General features: G+C 48.5%; 2 long non-coding RNA genes across 2 annotated transcripts in view; one reads left to right on the plus strand and one right to left on the minus strand.

Moving 5' to 3' along the window:
• LOC135983055 (uncharacterized) overlaps positions 1 to 2,757 on the plus strand; it is a 19,692-nt gene extending 16,935 nt beyond the window's left edge. Inside the window, exon 2 of the long non-coding RNA XR_010600547.1 lies at positions 908 to 2,757. This is a non-coding gene — a long non-coding RNA (uncharacterized LOC135983055). The remainder of the gene's footprint in view (positions 1 to 907) is intronic.
• On the minus strand, positions 2,164 to 9,223 carry LOC135983056 (uncharacterized). The gene is made up of 2 exons (XR_010600548.1): positions 7,179 to 9,223; positions 2,164 to 3,547 (listed from the first exon to the last, which is right to left on the minus strand). It is a non-coding gene; the product is annotated as an uncharacterized LOC135983056 (long non-coding RNA).
• Positions 9,224 to 22,402: the final 13,179 nt, after the last annotated feature.

The following is a 22,402-nucleotide window of genomic DNA, read 5'->3' on the forward strand; positions in this document are numbered from 1 at the left end:
ATCGATTTCTGTATTCCACCCCGACGAGCAGAGTAGCGCCAAAATCGATATTGTCATTTCGAATTCGGGTTAGTATGGCCGCAATTCGATGGTATTGGCCTCCGGGAGCTATCCCACAGTGCACCATTGTGACCACTCTGGACAGCAATCTGAACTCGGATACACTGGCCAGGTAGACAGGAAAAGCCATGCGAACATTTGAATTTTATTTCCTGTTTGCCCAGTGTGGAGAGCACAGGTGACCACAGAGAGCTCATCAGCACAGGTAACCATGCAGGCCGATAATCGAAAAAGAGCACCAGCATGGACCGTATGGGAGGTTCTGGATCTGATCGCTATATGGGGGGAGGATTCAGTGCTAGCAGAACTTCGTTCGAAAAGACGAAATGCCAAAACTTTTGAAAAAATCTCCAAGGGCATGATGGAGAGAGGCCACAATAGGGACTCAGATCAGTGCTGCGTGAAAGTCAAGGAGCTCAGACAAGCCTATCAAAAAACAAAGGAGACAAATGGTCGCTCCGGGTCAGAGCCACGGACATGGCGCTTCTACGCCGAGCTGCATGCAGTTCTAGGGGGGGCCGCCACCACTACCCCACCTCTGACCGTGGATTCCAAGGCGGGGATAATCTCATCTCATCATTGGTATGTGGGAAAGGAGGGCACAGAAGCCGAAAGACAATGGCTTACCATGGCCACATGCAAGCCGAATTCTGTTGCCCGGACCTGCGTCTGTGATCTCTAGCAGCAAAGCCACAGGCACTCAATATTAAGAGGCAAAATGCGACCTTGCACAGAAATCACATGTGCTATGTAATGTGAATAGTGTTGGTCACCGTGAAAGAGTATAAGCATTGCTCTGCAAAATGTATCTTTTTAAAAAATTCTCTCCTTTTTTCCCTCCCTCCAGCAGCTGCAAATTTTTCAAGCCTCCCTCCTCCGTCCCAAAGGCTATCTCAGATAAGGCGTCATAAAAAGAAGACGTGAGACGAGATGTTCGCAGAAATCATGGAATCCACCCGCAGTGAAAGAGCTCATCTGAATGAGTGGAAGGACACGGTTTCAAAGTATAGGAAAGAAGCCAGTGAACGTGAGGACATGAGGGACCAACGTGAGGACAGAAGGGACCAACGTGAGGAGAGGAGAGATGCTCAAGATGAGAGGTGGCGGCAGGAAGATCAGAGGAGGCAGGATGCAACGCTGGGGCTGCTGCGTGAGCAAACAGACATGCTCCGGCATCTTGGATACTGGCTTTGGAGGGTTGGGAGCTTCAGGAACGGCAGCAGGATAACAGAGTGCCGCTACAGCCCCTGTATAACCCCCCTCTCCCCTCACCATGTTCCATAGCCTCCTCACCCAGACGTGTAAGCCTAAGCAGAAGGCTGTCATTTTTTTAACCTTTTTTTAGTGGCCTTTTCCTTCCCGCCAATCCTCCTCCCAAACCCCACCCGGGTTCTCTGCCTCTTTTTCTAATCAATTAATAAAGAATAAATGATTTTTAAATGATAGTGACTTTATTTCCTTTGAAAGCAAGCTGGGGGCAGGGGGAGGATGGGTTCCTTACAGAGAATGAGTCAATAAAGGGGGCGGGTTTTCATGAAGGAGAAACAAACAGAAATTTCACACTGTAGCCTGGCCAGTCTGGTTTTCAAAGCTTCTTTGATGCACAGCGCTTCCTGGTGTGCTCTTCTAATCGCCCTGGTGTCTGGCTGCGCATTATTAGCAGCCAGGCGATTTGCCTCAGCCTCCCACCCCACCATAAAGGTCTCCCCCTTACTTTCACAGAGATTGTGGAGCACACAGCAAGCAGAAATAACAATGGGGATATTGGTTTGGCTGAGGTCTGAGTGAGTCAGTAACGATCATCAGCGACCTTTTAAACGGCCAAATGCACATTCTACCACCATTCTGCACTTGCTCAGCCTGTAGTTGAACAGCTCCTGACTCCTGTCCAGGCTGCCTGTGTATGGCTTCATGAGCCATGACATTAAGGGGTAGGCTGGGTCCCCAAGAATAACTATTGGCATTTCAACATCCCCAACGGTTATTTTCTGGTCCGGGAAGTAAGTCCCTTGCTGCAGCCATTTGTTGCCCGCCCTAAAGGGCTCGAGGGGACAACAATGGTCCGTCGCCCGGTGTGCTTGGCACCAATAAAGACACCGAGGGGAGAAAGCAAGCCAAGTTTATTTCAGAGCTCTGAAATGGCACTAGGAGACCAGCATGTCTCAAATCCAGTGCAACAAATACAAACAACTTTTACCTTTTATACTCCAAACTGTTTGCATACATCTCTTTGTCTGGCTGTTCCCCCTTACCCCTCCCTTCCAGACAACTGTTACAATAAGCTCTACATAAGCTTGTGAGAAAACTTTCTCAGTCTTTGCGACCTTGAGTTAGACGCCTGCAAACTAACTACCCCGCTTCTTATCTCTATTATTTCTGCTAGTGTGAGTGAAACTGCAGCCATCTGCTAGAAAGCTGACATTACATTTCTGCTTCAACCTACTTCAGAGCATGTAAGCAGTTAGCATAGAAGTAGGTGAGAGTTCCCAAGATGGGGTTTGGGGGTTCAGATAGGCCCAGAGCAAAAGAGCTTCATCGGCACTTGTGGCCTTCCACTCTCCCGAGTTACCTGGTAGCTATGCCTAATGGACCCCAACAATCCCTCCTTTGAGAACACTCAACAAACCTTTGTCAGAGTTTTCTCATACTCTAAAGACAAAATGCGATTAAGCTCCATGCAATCAGGATTATCAATGAGAGGGTATAAGGGAACTTCTGGGGTATGGGAGGTACAAATCTTACGTATGAGCACTTTACAGCAAATGAGCAAAAGAACAAGAACAAAACATACCACAACACCTGTGAGCAAGATGCGAACAATGCTTCCCCCTATATCCCCTAGTTCCCCTAAACCAGGTATCCAACCCCAAAGGGAATCCAAAATAGTGGGTTCTCCTTCCTGGGTCTTCCACTGGTTAAAGGCCCGTTCAGCTGACAAGATGTGCTTGTTAATGTCCTGTGAAAACTCCGGGACATAGGTACAACACTCTTCTCCAATAAGGGCACATACAATTTCAACAACCGAACTGCCCAGAAGATAAGAAGAATTGTTGACACTAAACAAGTCAAAAAATAACAAGACCAAATACATAGGCCAGGTCGGCCTTCTGTGAGAAAATAAAACCAATGCTCAGGGTTCTCGCGGGGAGTATGCTGTGACTGTTCAGAAAGATCACAACGCATTCCCAGTGACCCTTACTGTCTTTTGAATAACAGCTTAAGTCCCAAATCGTCGTTAGCAGTCTTCTCCTCAGGCTGGACAGTCCACTGTTCAGGAGCGGGCACTGCTTTCAGTCGAGAGTGATGAATCCAGTTCTTGTGTCCTTCGACCTTTGCCGCTGTATGGGTGACAAGCAGGACGGTGTGGGGTCCCTTCCACTTCTCTTGGAGAGGCTCGTCCTTTCAGGTCCGCACGAGAATGGAGTCACCAGGCTGCAGGGAGTGGACCAGAGTATCCAGCAGAAGAGGCTGTGAATCTTTGGTATACCTGTGAAGAGAAGAAAGAACAGCAGACAGAGAGCACATGTACTGAGACAAGAAACCACACCCCATCTCCCACTCCCCTGCCAGAACTGGGGTACCATTCATAGGCCATGCTCTTCCAAACATAATCTCGAAGGGACTAAGCCCTATCCTACCCTTAGGGAGAGCACGAATGCGAAGTAACACAAGGGGCAAGGCATCAGGCCACTTAAGAGAGGCCTCCTGACAGACCTTTGAGAGGTGTCGCTTGAGTGTCTGATTTGTGCGTTCCACTACTCCACTGGCTTGTGGTCGCCAGGGTGTGTGGAGCTTCCAGGGGATTTGCAGAGCACTTGATATCTTTTGAACCACTTGAGATGTGAAGTGTGTTCTATTATCAGATTCCATCCACTGAGGAAGGCCGAAGCGAGGAATGATTTCCTTGACAAACTTAAGAGCCACTGTCTTGGCAGTGTTGTTGCGACATGGGAAGGCTTCAGGCCATCCGCTGAATCGATCCACTAAGACGAGAAGGTACCCGTACCCTTGGGTCCTGGGAAACTCAGTAAAGTCTATTTGCCACACCAATCCTGGGCCTGGGGTAGGTTCCAGGGTGGCTGGTGGCACTACTACTCCTGGTCGAGGGTTATTCTTTTGGCAGATGAAACATTCAGCTTGTACCTGTGATGCTAGGGGTTTAAGTCCGGAGGTTAGAAAATATTTATTCATAAGCTGGGTAAGAGCCTCTCTGCCTGCGTGTGTGGTTTGATGCAGTTTCTGCAACACTGGTCGAATCAGGCCCTTGGGCAGGAGGATTTTTCCCTCTGTCGAATAAAGCCATCCCTCCTTTTCCTGGAGACCAAGACTGTCAGCCAGGTTTCTGTCCTCTTGGGAGTACTGAGGGGCTGCAAGCTCACCCACTGATGGGATGAGGGCATGCATTTGGGCATTCTCCTCAGTTGGTGATTTCAGGGTAGCAGCTCGCTTAGCTTCCCTGTCTGCTCTGGCATTGCCCTTGGATACATCTTGATCTTCCCTTTGATGGGCTTTGCAATGCACTACTGCTACTGCTGAGGGGAGTTGTACTGCTTCTAAAAGCCGGAGAATTTGAGACCCATGCTTGACCGGAGAGCCTTGGGCTGTTAGCATTCCCCTTTGCTTCCACAAACCAGCGTGAGCATGCAATACCCCAAAAGCATACTTTGAGTCAGTAAAGGTATTAACCCGTTTGTCTTTTGCCAGCTCGAGTGCACGAGTCAGGGCCACTAGTTCAGCAAGCTGGGCAGATGTTCCTGCCAGTAAACTCTCAGCTTCCACGGTATCATGAAGAGACACAATAGCATAACCAGCCCTCCTTCGCCCATCCACAACAGTACTACTGCCATCCGTATACCATTCCAAGTCAGCATTTGGGAGTGGGTGATCTTTTAGATCTGGGCGGCTAGAGTACTGAACATCTATGATTTCTAGACAGTCATGTTCCTGCTTTTCTGTCTCTGGTAGCAGGGTAGCTGGATTAAGGGAGGGACAGGTCTGCAGGGTGACTTCAGGATTCTCTAACAGCTGTGCCTGGTACCGAGCAACCCGAGCCTGTGTGAGCCAAAGACCACCCTTAGTGTCCAGCAAGGCTCGGACCATATGGGGAACATACACTTGCACAGTTCCTCCCAGTGTCAGCTTCTTAGCTTCCCCAAGCACTAGAGCAGTAGCTGCGACCGCTCTCAAACAGGCTGGCCATCCCTTTGAAACTTGATCTAGTTGTTTAGAAAAGTATGCCACAGGACGTTTCCAGGCACCTAATAGCTGGGTAAGCATTCCCAAAGCTACCCCTTTTCGTTCATGCACATACAGTTGGAACGGCTTAGATATATCGGGCAAACCCAGGGCTGGAGCTTCCATTAGCTTCCTTTTCAAGATTTTAAATGCCCTGGCCGCTTCTGGGGACCAGTGAAAGGGGTCATGATCCGCTCCCTTAACACATTCATACAGAGGTTTAGCCCACAGTCCAAACTCTGGAATCCATATTCTGCAAAAACCTGCCATGCACAGGAATGCCCTAAGCCGTTTACGGTTGCTGGGGATGGGAACTTGGCAGATAGCCTCCTTCCTTTCGTTTGAGAGCTGTCTTTCTCCCTGCCTGATGTGAAATCCCAGATATTGAACCTCTGAAAGAGCAATTTGGGCTTTGCTTTGAGATACCCTGTATCCTTGCAGTCCAATAAAGTTTAGGAGACTCACAGTAGCTCTGAGACAAGGGATTAGACCCACAGCAGCAATTAACAAGTCATCTACATATTGCAGCAGGAGGGCTCTGTCTGAATTATCCCACTCCTCCAAGTCTCTGGCCAAAGCCTGTCCAAACAGAGTGGGGGAATTTTTAAATCCCTGGGCCAATACTGTTCAACAAAGCTGCTTTTTAACCCTTTGTTTGTCTTCCTTATGCCTTGCAGTATTTTGCAGATCTCACAGTTGCTTGGTCACATTCAGGCCCCCCTTTCTCTTGATTGTCAGCCAAGTCTTGGCCTTGGATGAGCCAGCATGACTGAGCTGCTAGCTATATTTTCCTCTCAGTTAACTCATTCTGTTCTCTTTCCTTCTCCCTTTCTCGGCTTCTTCTAACTTCCAAAGGAACCTTCCACTCTTCACTTATACACCTCTTCTCCAACCATTAACACATACTCATTGCCATCATACACCTTCCCAGTAACATAACTTCTGTACAGAGCTTTGAAGCAACAAACCAGGACAAGCACACTCACTTCTGAGGATTCCACTCTGTACAACTTCTGGTGTCCAATAGCTTTCCCTTTAAACCTTAAATGCCTTCTCTGTCTTCCTCCTTAGCCTTGGCTATAACCTGATTCCGCTCCACTTCGGACAACAGGGTTCTCATAAGTATATTACAATCATCCCAGTCAGGCTTATGGCTAGCTAGACATCCTTCAAAGATAGAAATGAACTTGCTTGGATTCGTTGAGAATTCTCCTGCCTCTGCCTTAAAAGCAGCCAGATGTACAGGGTTAAAAGGTACATGCGAGTAGACAGATACTATCTGAGCTGGCCGTTCTTGAGTTCCGGGACGGGCTACCACACTCTCAGTAATCAACGGATACAATCCCACGGGCGGGGGGGGGGGGGGGGTACTCTCTGAAGCCTGTGGGGGTGGAGGAGCCGAAGGGGACACCGATTCTGGCATTACAACAGTGGGAGGGTTCTGGGGTTTAGCAGCCGTCACTACCGAGCCTGTCGGAGTCAAATGGCACTTGAGCAAAATATCAGTCCTATTTCTTAACACCATGAACGTATACGCATAGAGATGTTCATTCCATTTACCTGTTCTCTGACAGAACAAAAGCAATTGAAGGATCGTGTTGTAATTAAGTGATCCTTCCGGTGGCCACCTTTCTTGGCACTCTAGCTGGTACTGAGGCCAATCAACTGTACAGAACCTTTTCAATTTACTTTTAATCAACTGATCAGATCCAAACACTTTCCAGTTCACCAGAATGCATTCTAAAGGTGTACACTGTACCCTGCCAGCTGTACTCTGTCCCTGCCCCATACCAAGGGAGACTCTGGGCGTCCCCAGGTCACAACAGGCAGACACTGGGCGTCCCCAGGTCACAACAGATAAGTCCCCACTGGACTGTTCCTACCTTATCCAAGGGTCCGGTTCTGCACCGTCACCGTCGCCCTATCAACGGGACCGGTTCCCCACCGTCGCCCGCAGCTGCTTCTCCACTGTCTGTGTGCGTTGCACCATTGTGCCCTCCGGGGTCGAGCAAACCACGTCTCTGCCGAGGCCCCCGATGAAGTCACCGGTGAGCTCTGGGCGTCGGTCGTCGTCGTAATCCGTCGGCCACCAGGAGGGATCCGGGCAAGGCTAAATTTCAGCCTCGAGCCCACCCAGGGATGCCAAAACTGTTGCCCGCCCTAAAGGGCTCGAGGGGACAACAATGGTCCGTCGCCCGGTGTGCTTGGCACCAATAAAGACACCGAGGGGAGAAAGCAAGCCAAGTTTATTTCAGAGCTCTGAAATGGCACTAGGAGACCAGCATGTCTCAAATCCAGTGCAACAAATACAAACAACTTTTACCTTTTATACTCCAAACTGTTTGCATACATCTCTTTGTCTGGCTGTTCCCCCTTACCCCTCCCTTCCAGACAACTGTTACAATAAGCTCTACATAAGCTTGTGAGAAAACTTTCTCAGTCTTTGCGACCTTGAGTTAGACACCTGCAAACTAACTACCCCGCTTCTTATCTCTATTATTTCTGCTAGTGTGAGTGAAACTGCAGCCATCTGCTAGAAAGCTGACATTACATTTCTGCTTCAACCTACTTCAGAGCATGTAAGCAGTTAGCATAGAAGTAGGTGAGAGTTCCCAAGATGGGGCTTGGGGGTTCAGATAGGCCCAGAGCAAAAGAGCTTCATCGGCACTTGTGGCCTTCCACTCTCCCGAGTTACCTGGTAGCTATGCCTAGTGGACCCCAACACATTTAAACAGAGTAGTGTTCCTTAAGACACAAGCATCATGAACCCTTCCCGGCCAGCCCACGTTGATGTTGGTGAAACGTCCCTTGTGATCCACAAGTGCTTGCAGCACCATTGAAAAGTACCCCTTGCGGTTTATGTACTCGGTGGCTTGGTGCTCCGGTGGCAAGATAGGGATATGGGTTCCATCTATTGCCCCACCACAGTTAGGGAATCCCATTGCAGCAAAGCCATCCACTATGACCTGCACATTTCCCAGAGTCACTACCTTTCGTAGCAGCACCTCAGTGATTGCTTTGGCTACTTGCATCACAGCAGCTCCCACAGTAGATTTGCCCACTCCAAATTGATTCCCGACTGACCGGTAGCTGTCTGGTGTTGCAAGCTTCCACAGGGCTAACGCCACTCGCTTCTCAACTGTGAGGGCTCCTCTCATTTTGGTATTCTGGCGTTTCAGGGCAGGGGACAGCAAGTCACAAAGTTCCATGAAAGTGCCCTTACGCATGCGAAAGTTTCGCAGCCACTGGGACTCGTCCAACACCTGCAACACTATGCGGTCCCACCAGTCTGTGCTTGTTTCCCGGGCCCAGAATCGGCGTTCCATGGATAGAACCTGCCCCATTAACAACATGATCTCCAAAGCACCGGGGCCCGCGGTTTGAGAGAATTCTGTGTCCATGTCCATGTCCATGTCCTCAACATGCTTGTCACTGTGCTGCCGTCGCCACCGCCTCCTCGCCTCGTTTTTCTGGTCCTGGCTCAGCATAAACTGCACAAGAACGCTTGAGGTGTTTACAATGTTCATGACTGCTGTCTTGAGCTGAGCGGGCTCCATGCTTGCCGTGGTATGGAGTCTGCAGTGTTCACCCAGGAAAAAAGGCGCGAAATGGTTGTCTGCCGTTGCTTTCATGGAGGGAGGGGTGAGGCTGTACCCAGAACCACCTGCGACAATGTTTTTTGCCCCATCAGGCACTGGGATCTCAACCCAGAATTCCAATGGGCGGGGGAGACTGTGGGAACTATGGAATAGCTATGGGATAGCTACCCACAGTGCAACGCTCCAGAAATCGACGCTAGCCCCGGTACATGGACGCACACCCCCGAATTAATGTGCTTAGTGTGGCCGCATACATTCGACTTTATACAATCTGTTTCCAAAATTCGAATTATATAAATTCGGATTAATCCCGTAGTGTAGACATACCCTGGCTGAGCGCCCAGCCCCGCCTGGCGCTGCCGGCAAGGCGATCTGAAGCTGCGGGGGGGAGCAGGGGAGGGGCTTTGGCGACCGCTGCCAGACCCGCTCCCTCACGGAGCACGCAGCCCCCCCAGCGCTGCTGGCGCAGCGATCTGAGGCTGCAGGGGAGGGGGGGAGCCAGGGAGGGGCTTTGGCTGCTGGAGAGGCCCCAATCCGAGCAGCTCAGTCCAGCCCGGCCCCGCTGTCAGTGGCTTTTCGGTCTTTAAATAGCCGCCCGGGGGGAAATCCCGGACATTTTTAGATGTTTACAAATTCCCCCTGGACGGCTATTTAAAGACCAAAAAACCGCACATGTCTGGGGAAATCCGGATGTATGGTAACCCTAGGTGGAGTGGCAAATGATGAGGACAGGGCAGTCCTGGAGAGCAACCTGGTTCCACAGGCACTGACTTTCCAATGTGCGGGGGGGTGCTCAACCCCTGGCTCTGACCCCAACCTCACTCCACCCCTTCTCCGGCCCCGCCTCTTCCCACCCAGTTCTGTTCCCTCCCCCAAGTCCGCCACGTCCTCGCTCCTCCCCACTCTCTCCCAGCCTCGTGCACGCCGCGAACAGCTGTTCGCGGCGGGCGGGAGGCACAGGGAGGGAGGGAGAGGTGCTGATCCACGGGGCCTGCTGCGGGGCGTGGAGGGGAGCTGATGGAGGGCTATTGGTGGGTGCTCAGCACCGGATCACTTGGTAAGCTGGGCCCAACAAATCCAACAAAATGGGTTTTAATATAGCCAAATGCAAAGTTTTACCTCTAGGAACAAGGAAAACAGTCCATGCAAACAGAATGGGGGCCTGTATCCCCGAATGGTTTAGGAGTCAGAGTGGACAAGTAGCTGAACATGAGCTCCCAGTGTGATGGTGTGGCAAAAAGGGTTAATGTGCTCCTTGGCTCTAAAAGTAGGGGAGGAGTGAGTAGGAGCAAGGAGGTGGTTTTCCCTCTGTACGTGGCACTGGGGAGAGTGACACTGGAATACTGCATCCAGTTCTGGTGTCCACATTTTAAAAGAGGGGGAGGGATAGCTCAGTGGTTTGAGCATTGGCCTGCTAGACCCAGGGTTGTGAGTTCCCTCCTTGAGGGGGCCACTCTGGGACAAAATCAGTATTTGGTCCTGCTAGTGAAGGCAGGGGGCTGGACGTGATGACCTTTCAGTTTTATGAGATAGGTATATCTCCATATTAAAAAAAAGTATGTTGAAAAATTGGAGATGCGCAGAAAGGAGCCACAAAAATGATCAAGTGCTGGAGAAAATGCCCTTCAGAGAGAGAGAGTTAAAATGCACAATCTGTTTAGCTATCAAAAAGAAGAATGAGAGGTGGCTTGATTACAGTGTCTAAGGACCTCCACAAGGAGAAGACACTGGGTACTCCGGGCAATTTGATCTCACAGAGAAAGGCAGAACAAGAGAACCACTGTTTGTAAGCTGTAGCCAGCCAAATTCCAATTAGAAATAAGGCCCCCATTTCTACCAGGGAGGGTGATTAAACCTGATCATTCATCAGTGATCTACAACCCATCCTGGACAATGATCCCTCACTTTCACAGACCTTGGGAGGCAGGCCAGTCCTCGCCCACAGACAACCTGCCAACCTTAAGCATATTCTCACCAGCAACCACGCACCGCACCATAACAACTCTAACTCAGGAACCAACCCATGCAACAAACCTCAATGCCAACTCTGCCCACATATCTACACCAGCAACACCATCACAGGACCTAACCAGATCAGCTACAACATCACCGGCTCATTCACCTGCACGTCCACCAATGTTATATATGCCATCATATGCCAGCAATGCCCCTCTGCTATGTACATTGGCCAAACTGGACAGTCACTACGCAAGAGGATAAATGGACACAAGTCAGATATCAGGAATGGCAATATACAAAAACCTGTAGGAGAACACTTCAACCTCCCTGGCCACACAATAGCAGATGTAAAGGTAGCCATCTTACAGCAAAAAAACTTCAGGACCAGACTCCAAAGAGAAACTGCTGAGCTCCAGTTCATTTGCAAATTTGACACCATCAGATCAGGATTAAACAAAGACTGTGAATGGCTATCCAACTACAGAAGCAGTTTCTCCTCCCTTGGTGTTCACACCTCAACTGTTAGCAGAGCACCTCACCCTCCCTGATTGAACTAACCTCGTTATCTCCACACTGATTTATACCTGCCTCTGGAGATTTTCATTACTTGCATCTGAAGAAGTGAGGTTCTTACCCACGAAAGCTTATGCTCCCAATACTTCTGTTAGTCTCAAAGGTGCCACAGGACCCTCTGTTGCTTTTTACAGATTCAGACTAACACGGCTACCCCTCTGATAGTAGAATCATAGAATCATAGAATATCAGGGTTGGTAGGGACCTCAGGAGATCATCTAGTCCAACCCCCTGCTCAAAGCAGGACCAATTCCCAACTAAATCATCCCAGCCAGGGCTTTGTCAAGCCAGGCCTTAAAAACCTCCAAGGAAGGAGATTCCACCACCTCCCTAGGTAATGCATTCCAGTGCTTCACCACCCTCCTAGTGAAATAGTGTTTCCTAATATCCAACTTAGACCTCCTTGCTCCTTGTTCTGTCATCTGCCACCACTGAGAACAGCCGAGCTCCATCCTCTTTGGAACCCCCCTTCAGGTAGTTGAAGGCTGCTATCTAATCCCCCCTCATTCTTCTCTTCTGGAGACTAAACAATCCCAGGTCCCTCAGCCTCTCCTCATAAGTCATGTGCTCCAGACCCCTAATCATTTTTGTTGCCCTCCGCTGGACTCTTTCCAATATTTCCACATCCTTCTTGTAGTGTGGGGCCCAAAACTGGACACAGTACTCCAGATGAGGCCTCACCAATGTCGAATAAAGGGGAATGATCACGTTCCTCGATCTGCTGGCAATGCCCCTACTTATACAGCCCAAAATGCCATTAGCCTTCTTGGCAACAAGAGCACACTGTTGACTCATATCTAGCTTCTCATCCACTGTGACCCCTAGGTCCTTTTCTGCAGAACTGCTACCTAACCATTCGGTCCCTAGTCCGTAGCAGTGCATAGGATTCTTCCATCCTAAGTGCAGGAATCTGCACTTGTCCTTGTTGAACCTCATCAGTTTTTTTCTGGCCCAATCCTCTAATTTGTCTAGGTCCCTCTGTCTCTGATCCCTACCCTCCAGCGTATCTACCACGCCTCCCAGTTTAGTCTCATCTGCAAACTTGCTGAGAGTGCAGTCCACACCATCCTCCACATCATTAATAAAGATATTAAACAAAACTGGCCCCAAGACCGACCCTTGGGGCACTCCGCTTGAAACCGGCTGCCAACTAGACACGGAGCCATTGATCACTACCCGTTGAGCCCGACGATCTAGCCAGCTTTCTATCCACCTTACAGTCCATTCATCCAGCCCATACTTCTTTAACTTGCAGGCAAGAATACTGGGGGAGACCGTATCAAAAGCTTTGCTAAATTCAAGGAATAACACATCCACTGCTTTCCCCTCATCCACAGAGCCAGTTATCTCATCATAGAAGGCAATTAGGTTAGTTAGGCACGACTTCCCCTTGGTGAATCCATGCTAACTGTTCCTGATCACTTTCCTCTCCTCTAAGTGTTTCATAATTGATTCCTTGAGGACCTGCTCCATGATTTTTCCAGGGACTGAGGTGAGGCTGACTGGCCTGTAGTTCCCCGGATCCTCCTTCTTCCCTTTTTTAAAGATGGGCACTACATTAGCCTTTTTCCAGTCATCTGGGACCTCCCCCGATTGCCATGAGTTTTCAAAGATGATGGCCAATGCCTCCGCAATCACATCCGCCAACTCCGTTAGCACCCTTGGATGCAGCGCATCCGGCCCCATGGATTTGTGCTCATCCAGTTTTTCTAAATAGTCCTGAACCACTTCTTTCTCCACGGAGGGCTGATCACCACCTCCCCATACTGTGCTGCCCAGTCCAGCAGTCTGGGAGCTGACCTTGTTTGTGAAGACAGAGGCAAAAAAAGCATTGAATACATTAGCTTTTTCCACATCCCCTGTCACTAGGTTGCCTCCCTCATTCAGGAAGGGGCCCACACTTTCCTTGACTTTCTTCTTGTTGCTAACATACCTGAAGAAACCCTTCTTGTTACTCTTAACATCTCTTGCTAGCTGCAACTCCAAGTGCGATTTGGCCTTCCTGATTTCACTCTTGCATGCCTGAGCGATATTTTTATACTCCTCCCTGGTCATTTGTCCAATCTTCCACTTCTTGTAAGCTTCTTTTTTGTGTTTAAGGTCAGCAAGGATTTCACTGTTAAGCCAAGCTGGTTGCCTGCCATATTTACTATTCTTTCTACACATCGGGATGGTTTGTTCCTGCAACCGCAATAAGGATTCTTTAAAATACAGCCAGCTCTCCTGGACCCCTTTGCCCTTCATGTTATTCTCCCAGGGGATCCTGCCCATCTGTTCCCTGAGGGAGTCAAAGTTTGCTTTTCTGAAGTCCAGGGTCCGTATTCTGCTGCTCTCCTTTCTTCCTTGTGCCAGGATCCCGAACTCGACCATCTCATGGTCACTGCCTCCCAGGTTCCCATCCACTTTTGCTTCCCCTACTAATTCTTCCCTGTTTGTGAGCAGCAGGTCAAGAAAAGCTCTGCCCTTAGTTGGTTCCTCCAGCACTTGCACCAGGAAATTGTCCCCTACACTTTCCAAAAACGTCCTGGATTTTCTGTGCACCACTCTATTGCTCTCCCAGCAGATATCAGAGTGATTAAAGTCTCCCATGAGAACCAGGGCCTGCGATCTAGCAACTTCTGTTAGTTGCCGGAAGAAAGCCTCATCCACCTCATCTCCCTGGTCTGGTGCTCTATAGCAGACTCCAACCACGACATCACCCTTGTTGCTCACACTTCTCAACTTTATCCAGAGACTCTCAGGTTTTTCTGCAGTTTTATACCGGAGCTCTGAGCAGTCATACTTCTCTCTTACATTCAGCGCAACTCCCCCACCTTTTCTGCCCTGCCTGTCCTTCCTGAACAGTTTATATCCATCCATGACAGTACTCCAGTCATGTGAATTATCCAACCAAGTCTCTGTTATTCCAATCGCATCATAGTTCCATGACGGTGCCAAGACTTCCAGTTCTCCCTGCTTGTTTTCCAGGCTTCTTGCATTTGTGTATAGGCACTTAAGATAACTCACTGATTGTCTCCCTTTCTCAGTACGAGATGGGAGTCCTCCCCTCTTACGCTCTCCTGCTCATGCTTCCTCCCAGGATCCCATTTCCCCACTTACCTCAGGGCTTTGGTCTCCTTCCCCCGGTGAACCTAGTTTAAAGCCCTCCTCACTGGGTTAGCCAGCCTGCTGGCGAAGATGCTCTTCCCTCTCTTTGTTAGGTGGAGCCCGTCTCTGCCTAGCACGCCTCCTTCTTGGAACACCATCCCATGGTCGAAGAATCCAAAGCCTTCTCTCCGACACCACCTGCGTAGCCATTCGTTGACTTCTACGATTCGACGGTCTCTACCCAGTCCTTTTCCTTGCACAGGGAGGATGGACGAGAACACCATTTGCGCCTCAAACTCCTTTATCCTTCTTCCCAGAGCCACGTAGTCTGCAGTGATCCACTCAAGGTCATTCTTGGCAGTATCATTGGTGCTCACGTGGAGAAGCAGGAAGGGGTAGCGATCCGAGAGCTTGATGAGTCTCAGCAGTCTCTCCGTCACATCGTGTATCCTAGCTCCTGGCAAGCAGCAGACCTCTCTGTTTTCCCGGTCAGGGCGGCAGATAGATGACTCAGTCCCTCCGAGGAGGGAGTCCCCGACCACCACCACCCTCCTCCTCCTCTTGGGAGTGGTGGTTGTGGAACCCTCATCCCTAGGACAGTGCATCTTTTGCCTTCCAATTGGTGGAGTTTCCTTCTGCTCCCTTCCTTCAGATGGGACATCTAGTCCACTCTCCACATTAGTACCTGTAGAGAGAACATGGAAACGATTGCTCACCTGTATCTCCATTGCTGGTACATGGATGCTCCTCTTTCTCTTTCTGGAGGTCACATGCTGCCAAACTTCTTCACCATCGTTCTGTCCCTGCTGCGCCTGCTCTGAATCTTCAGAACATTGTGGCTGTAGAAGCATCTCCTGACGTCTGTCCAGGAAATCTTCATTTTCCCTTATGCAATGCAGAGTCGATACTCGTTTATCCAGACCTCAAACCTTCTCTTCCAATATGGAGACCAGCTTGCACTTTGTACAGACAAAGTCGCTTCTGTCCTGTGGAAGAAAGACAAACATGGCATAACCTGTGCAGGTTACAACAGCTGATCGCTCACCTTCCATATCACCTTCCTCTTAAGAGCTTCCTCAGCTGTTGCAGTAACTACTCAGAGAAACCTGCAGATAAAAGCCTCAGTGAGTTCTCCCCAGGCAAACCCCCTCTGTTAGCCTCTGTTGTTCGCCGCTCAGCTGGTTCGCTGCTGACTGCCCTTATATACCAGTCAGGCCCACTCAAGGCCCACCTGGAACAAAGCACTCCCAATTCACACTTTTCAAACAAACAAGCAAGCAATCAAGCACACGGTCAAACTGACAAACTGTCCCAGCAACAGACACTCAGATACTCACCAACACAGCCTCCCTAATGCAGCACTTAGCGTACCTCCTCTCGGACAGATCCCAGGCAAACTCCCTCTGTTAGCCTCTGCTGTTTGCCGCTCATCTGGTTCGCTGCTGACTGCCCATGGGGTCATTTTGACCCAAGTGTTCTTTCAACACCGACAGTCAGGCCCTCCCTGCTGCAAATGTCATGGCCAGATGGTGCAGGGGTGTAGATGTCCCGCAGGCACAGGACAAGGCATGTGGGAGGGGAGTGGGGAAGGGGAGTTGTGATAAATGAAGGGGGGGAGCTCCCTTTTATGGACCAGTAAGTAGCTATATCTCTCTTAGTAACTGTTCTCTAATTGCTCTACCTGTAAAGGGTTAAAAAGTCTCATTGCTATGCATAAGTAAAAGGAAGTAATTGGGCACCTGGCCAAAAGAGCCAATGGGAAGGCTAGAACTTTTTAAAATTGAGAGAAGACTCCCCTTTTGTCTGTCTGTGGTTGTTCTCCCAGGGAGAGGCGGACCGGGCAGCAGCTATGCTGTAAGAAGCTTGGGCCAGGTATGAAAAAATCATCAATATCATACCCAGAAACTACTCAAGTAAAACCCTAGATATGTAAGTAGATCAGGAAATCTCTAGAAAGACGCTATTAGGTTTATCCCTTTTATTTCTTTATAGCTTGTGGATTCCTCTGTGCTAACCCCAGGTGCTTTTGTTTCGTTTGCAACCTTTAAGTTGGACCTCAAGAAAGCTATTCTTGGTGCTTAATGCTTGTAGTTGCTCTTTTAAAATTTAGCAATAGCCTGAGTCCCCACTATTTTCTTTCTTTTTTTTAAATAAAATTTACCTTTTTAAGAATATAATTGGATTTTTGTATCTTAAAGAGGTTTGTGCACATATTGTTGGCAACAGCTGATTTCCTGTTTTTTCTTTATCAGCTCTTCCTTGGAGGGGGTGGTGGTGAAAGGGCTTGAGGGTACCCCACAGGAAGGAATTCCCAACTGTGCCTTCCTGGGCTCTCAAAGGGGTTCTGCACTTGGGTGGTGGCAGCATCTATCAATCCAAGGTCAGAGAAAAGTTGTAACCTTGGGAATAATACAAGCCTGGAATGGCCAGTATTAATTTTTAGAATCCTTGTGAGCCCCCACTTTCTGCACTCAAAGTGCCAGAGTGGGGAATCAGCCTTGACATGGTGGCAGAGCGGTGGGATCATTTTTAATCAGAGGCACAGACCTCAGGATTTTTAAAGGACGCATTTTTCCTTTTGGCAGCCTGCAAAGCAAGGGAGTTTTTTTCTTTCCTTTGCTGCCTGAGGGGGAACAGGCACGCAAAGGGTTCAGCCTGCAAACCCAGGGAGTCCAACAAGCAGGGTTTTTTTTCTAGCTTCGTGGCAACAAAATAGCTAGGCTATAGTAGGGCAGCCCTGTGTATGAGGTTGCGGTCAGGCACTGAAACCCTAGAGCAGGGTTAGGCAACCTATGGCACGCGTGCCGAAGGCAGCACACGAGCTGATTTTCACTGGCACTCACACTTCCCGGGTCCTGGCCACCGGTCCGGGGGACTCTGCGTTTTAATTTAATTTTAAATGAAGCTTCTTAAACATTTTATAAACCTTATTTACTTTACATACAACAATAGTTTCGTTATATATTATAGACTTATAGAAAGAGACCTTCTAAAAACGTTAAAATGTATTACTGGCACACGAAACCTTATATTAGAGTGAATAAATGAAGACTTGGCACACCACTCCTGAAAGGTTGCCGACCCCTGCCCTAGAGCAACCAGTCTTCCCAAAGCGACTCGCCACGGAGAAGACAGGCCCAGATAAAGCCTAGACATCCAGCTCCATGACAGAAATGCAGGGAGGGGATGGGGGACCAGAGATTTCCCCAGAGGGAATGATCAGCCCTCCCCAACCCAAGATCCAGGTGCCAAGATGGAGGGATGCCCTTAACCCAGACCGAGTTCTAACTGTGGAAGACAGGAATTTCTTCCTACAAATGAAGCGCTTGGAGGCAGAAGCAGAGGCGAAGTGCTTGGAGGCCAAAATGGAAGCGGGGAGGGATAGCTCAGTGGTTTGAGCATTGGCCTGCTAAACCCAGGGTTGTGAGTTCAATCCTTGAGGGGGCCACTTAGGGATCTGGGGCAAAATCAGTACTTAGTCCTGCTAGTGAAGGCAGGGGCTGGACTCAATGACCTTTCAAGGTCCCTTCCAGTTCTAGGAGATGGGATATCTCCATTTATTTATTTATTTAGAAGCAGAGACAGAGCTGAAACGCTTAGAGCTGGAAAGGGCTAAACTGGGTCAACCAGGTAGCTCTAACAGTCCTCCTCCAGGTACTGCTCCCCATTCCAAGAAATTCCCCGCATACAAGGTAGGCGATGATACAGAGGCCTTCTTAGAAAATTTTGAAAGGGCTTGGCTTGGGTACAACATCCCTACAGACCAGTATATGGTGGAGCTGAGGCTACAACTCAGTGAACCCTTAGCAGAGGTGGCAGCTGGAATGCCTAAAGAACACATGAACGAGTACGAACTTTTTAAACAAAAGGCCAGAATTAGAATGGGGCTAATGCCCAAGCATGCCCGTCGGTGGTTCAGAGCCCTAAGGTGGAAACCACACGTGGCATTTTCCCGACATGCCTACCACATTGTAAAAAATTGGGATGCCTGGATATCAGGAGTAAACGTTAAGTTTCTGGAAGATCTGTCTCTCCTCATACAAATGGAGCAGTTTCTAGAAGGTGTTCCTGAGGAAATAGAAAGGTACATCCTAGATGGGAAACCCAAAACTGTAATTGAGGTGGGGGAGATTGGAGCCAAATGGGTGGAGGTGGCAGAGAAGAAGAAAGCTGGTAGCAGTTGGTGGGGATACCAGAATGGGCAACCTCAGACGACACCCCACCATTGGTGTCAGTCCAAGGCCCCACTTCAAAAGGAGGATCCCTCCACACAGCCAGGGAGACCCCAGATGCCCTCTCGTCCCACCACCCCACTCTCCAACCACCCACCTCACCCCAGCCCACAGTCAGCTGGGCAATGCTTTAAATGTAATGAGCTGGGGCATATGAAGGCCAACTGCCCCAAGAGCACCAGCTGACTGCAACTCATCACCCTGGGATCCCACCGAGAGCCTTCAGGCCTAGATGCCTCACAAATATCTCCAGAGTGAAGGGAAACTGTGAGTGTGGGCAGGAGGAAGATTACTGTGTGGAGAGACACAGGAGCACAGGTGTCAGCTATCAACCAATCCCTGGTGGACTCCAAATTCATCACCCAGAGGCCCAAGTAACAGTACAACTCTTTAAGGCCAACTCTTTTAACTTGCCTACAGCCAAGTTGCCTCTCCAGTACAAGGGCTGGTCAGGAATATGGACTTTTCAGTCTATGAAAATTATGCCATTCCCATGCTGCTGGGAGAAGATTTAGCCAACCATGTGAGGCTAACAAAACGGGTGGGGATGGTCACCCACAGCCAGGCTAAACAGACCTCCACACCTAACTCCTGAGCCTCCTACAGGGACCCAGTCTGTGTCCCCTGATACCACAGGCCCGGGGACCTAGCCAGAGGTGGTGGAACCAGACCCCAGACCAGACTCTATGGCAGCAGTGGTAGATGCAGTTCCTGGGACCCAGCCAGAACCAGCCCAAGGATTGGAACTGGCGGATCAGTCAGTACCAGAGCCTGTGCGTGCAACCCCATCAGTGTCAGGGGAGCCAGCACCAAGAGGCACCAGAGAGACTACACCTACAGCAGCAGCTAAACCGGCGCAAGAAGCTCAACCGGAGCCTGAAATACAACCTAGTGCACCAGCGGAGAGTGAACATAAGAACATAAGAAAGGCCGTACCGGGTCAGACCAAAGGTCCATCTAGCCCAGTATCCTGTCTACCGACAGTGGCCAATGCCAGGTGCCCCAGAGGGAGTGAACCTAACAGGCAATGATCAAGTGATCTCTCTCCTGCCATCCATCTCCACCCTCTGACAGACAGAGGCTAGGGACACCATTCCTTACCCGTCCTGACTAATAGCCATTAATGGACTTAACCACCATGAATTTATCCAGTTCTCTTTTAAACTCTGTTATAGTCCTAGTCTTCACAACCTCCTCAGGTAGTGAGTTCCACAAGTTGACTGTGCGCTGCGTGAAGAAGAACTTCCTTTTATTCCTGCTGCCTATTAATTTCATTTGATGACCCCTCGTTCTTGTATTATGGGAATAAGTAAATAACTTTTCCTTATCCACTTTCTCCACATCACTCATGATTTTATATACCTCTATCATATCCCCCCTTAGTCTCCTCTTTCCCAAGCTGAAGAGTCCTAGCCTCTTTAATCTCTCCTCATATGGGACCCGTTCCAAACCCTTAATCATTTTAGTTGCCCTTTTCTGAACCTTTTCTAGTGCCAGTATATCTTTTGTGAGATGAGGAGACCACATCTGTATGCAGTATTCGAGATGAGGGTGTACCATCGATTTATATAAGGGCAATAATATATTCTCAGTCTTATTCTCTATCCCCTTTTTAATGATTCCTAACATCCTGTTTGCTTTTTTGACCGCCTCTGCACACTGCGTGGACATTTTCAGAGAACTATCCACGATGACTCCAAGATCTTTTTCCTGACTTGTGGTAGCTAAATTAGCCCCAATCATATTGTATGTATAGTTGGGGTTATTTTTTCCAATGTGCATTACTTTACATTTATCCACATTAAATTTCATTTGCCATTTTGTTGCCCAATCACTTAGTTTTGTGAGATCTTTTTGAAGTTCTTCACAGTCTGCTTTGGACTTAACTATCTTTAGCAGTTTAGTATCATCTGCAAACTTTGCCACCTCACTGTTTACCCCTTTCTCCAGATCATTTATGAATAAGTTGAATAGGATCGGTCCGAGGACTGACCCTTGGGGAACACCACTAGTTACCCCTCTCCATTCTGAGAATGTATCATTAATTTCTACCCTTTGTTCCCTGTCTTTTAACCATTTCTCAATCCATGAAAGGACCTTCCCTCTTATCCCATGGCAGCTTAATTTACATAAGAGCCTTTGGTGAGGGACCTTGTCAAAGGCTTTCTGGAAATCTAAGTACACTATGTCCACTGGATCCCCCTTGTCCACATGTTTGTTGACCCCTTCAAAGAATTCTAATAGATTAGTAAGACACGATTTCCCTTTACAGAAACCATGTTGACTATTGCTCAACAGTTTATGTTTTTCTGTGTGTCGGACAATTTTATTCTTAACTATTGTTTCGACTAATTTGCCCGGTACTGACGTTAGACTTACCGGTCTGTAATTGCCGGGATCACCTCTAGAGCTCTTTTTAAATATTGGCGTTACATTAGCTAACTTCCAGTCATTGGGTACAGAAGCCAATTTAAAGGACAGGTTACAAACCTTAGTTTACAGTTCCACAACTTCACATTTGAGTTCTTTCAGAACTCTTGGGTGAATGCCATCTGGTCCCGGTGACTTGTTAATGTTAAGTTTATCAATTAATTCCAAAACCTCCTCTCGTGACACTTCAATCCGTGACAGTTCCTCAGATTTGTCACCTACAAAAGCCAGCTCAGGTTTGGGAATCTCCCTAACATCCTCAGCTGTGAAGACTGAAGCAAAGAATCCATTTAGTTTCTCCGCAATGACTTTATCGTCTTTAAGTGCTCCTTTTGTATCTCAATCATCAAGGGGCCCCACTGGTTGTTTAGCAGGCTTCCTGCTTCTGATGTACTTAAAAAACATTTTGTTATTACCTTTGGAGTTTTTGGCTAGCCGTTCTTCAAACTCCTCTTTGGCTTTTCTTATTACATTCTTGCACTTAATTTGGCAGCGTTTATGCTCCTTTCTATTTGCCTCACTAGGATTTGACTTCCACTTTTTAAAGGAAGTCTTTTTATCTCTCACTGTTTCTTTTACATGGTTGTTAAGCCACGGTGGCTCTTTTTTAGTTCTTTTACTGTGTTTCTTAATTTGGGGTATACATTGAAGTTATTATGATGTCTTTAAAAAGCGCCCATGCAGCTTGCAGGGATTTCACTTTAGTCACTGTACCTTTTAACTTCTGTTTAACTAACCCCCTCATTTTTGCATAGTTCCCCCTTTTGAAATTAAATGCTACAGTGTTGGGCTGTTGAGATGTTCTTCCCACCACAGGGATGTTGAATGCTATTGTATTATGGTCACTATTTCCAAGCGGTCCTGCTATTTCCTGCGGTTACCGCTTGGACCAGCTTCTGCGCTCCACTCAGGACTAAATCGAGTTTTGCCTCTCCCCTTGTGGGTTCCCGTACCAGCTGCTCCATGAAGCAGTCATTTAAAGTATCGAGAAATTTTATCTCTGCATTTCATCCTGAAGTGAAATGTTCCCAGTCAATATGGGGATAATTGAAATCCCCCACTATTATTGAGTTCTTAATTTTGATAGCCTCTCTAATTTCCCTTAGCATTTCATCATCACTATCACCGTCCTGGTCAGGTGGTCGATAATAGATCCCTAATGTTATATTCTTATTAGAGCATGAAATTTCTATCCATAGAGATTCTATGGAACATGCGGATTTGCTT

The sequence above is a fragment of the Chrysemys picta genome, chromosome 4 (assembly GCF_011386835.1).
Source record: "Chrysemys picta bellii isolate R12L10 chromosome 4, ASM1138683v2, whole genome shotgun sequence".
NCBI classification, from domain to species: Eukaryota; Metazoa; Chordata; order Testudines; family Emydidae; genus Chrysemys; species Chrysemys picta.